Source organism: Bidens hawaiensis, unplaced genomic scaffold (genome assembly GCF_021521415.1).
Source record: "Bidens hawaiensis isolate Kalapana, Puna unplaced genomic scaffold, B.hawaiensis_p1.1 tig00000905_1, whole genome shotgun sequence".
Classification (NCBI taxonomy): Eukaryota; Viridiplantae; Streptophyta; class Magnoliopsida; order Asterales; family Asteraceae; genus Bidens; species Bidens hawaiensis.
Window position 1 is genome coordinate 4,128,611 of NW_027491053.1, and position 725 is coordinate 4,129,335.

At 41.1% G+C, this 725-nt stretch overlaps 1 pseudogene; it reads right to left on the minus strand.

Moving 5' to 3' along the window:
* Positions 1–321: 321 nt before the first annotated feature.
* On the minus strand, positions 322–422 carry LOC143548141 (small nucleolar RNA R71; annotated as a pseudogene).
* Between the last annotated feature and the right edge of the window lie 303 nt (positions 423–725).

A 725-nucleotide genomic window follows, 5' to 3' on the forward strand; every position in this document is an offset into this window, starting at 1 on the left:
TCTTCGGTGGTTATTCCTCAAAACCAAAATGGAAGAACGTTTGAGGTGAGAACCAATGCACTCCAAAGTTTACCAAAGTACAAGGGTCTCGTGACGGAAGAACCCTATTTTCATTTGGAGGCATATGACTCTATTTGCAACATGATTGGGGGTCAAGGTTTCTCACCGGATGAGGTGAAATTGGTGTTGTTTCAATTTTTGTTGGAGGATAAGGCGAAGAGATGGATTTACACATTGCCATCCGCATCGATTTACACTTGGGCCGAAATGCAACAAAGGTTTTTGGAAGATTTTTATACGGCCCAAAAAACTAATGATGCGAGACGAAGTTTGAGGTCTTTCCAACAACAATCAGGTGAAATGTTTCATGAAGCATTCGAGAGGTTCAACATGATGATAAAAAATTGTCCTCATCATGGTATAGCTCTTTGGGAGTTGTTGAATTCTTTTCATGACGGGTTGAATGCAGAAGATGAAAGGGATTTGATGTCAATCACAAATGGTACTTTCGGTACCAATTATGAACAAGATGATTGGGCATTCTTGGAACAAATGTCGGTCACATCGAAGAGAAAGGCTCAAACTGCAAGAAGAGCAAGACTGACAATTGGAAGACCGCAAGTTCATGCTGTGGAAGATGTGGGGGTACAAACTACTAATCAAAGAATTGATGTTTGTACCAATTGTAATGAGTTGGGTCATGGGGCTGATGTGTGTACGGTAGG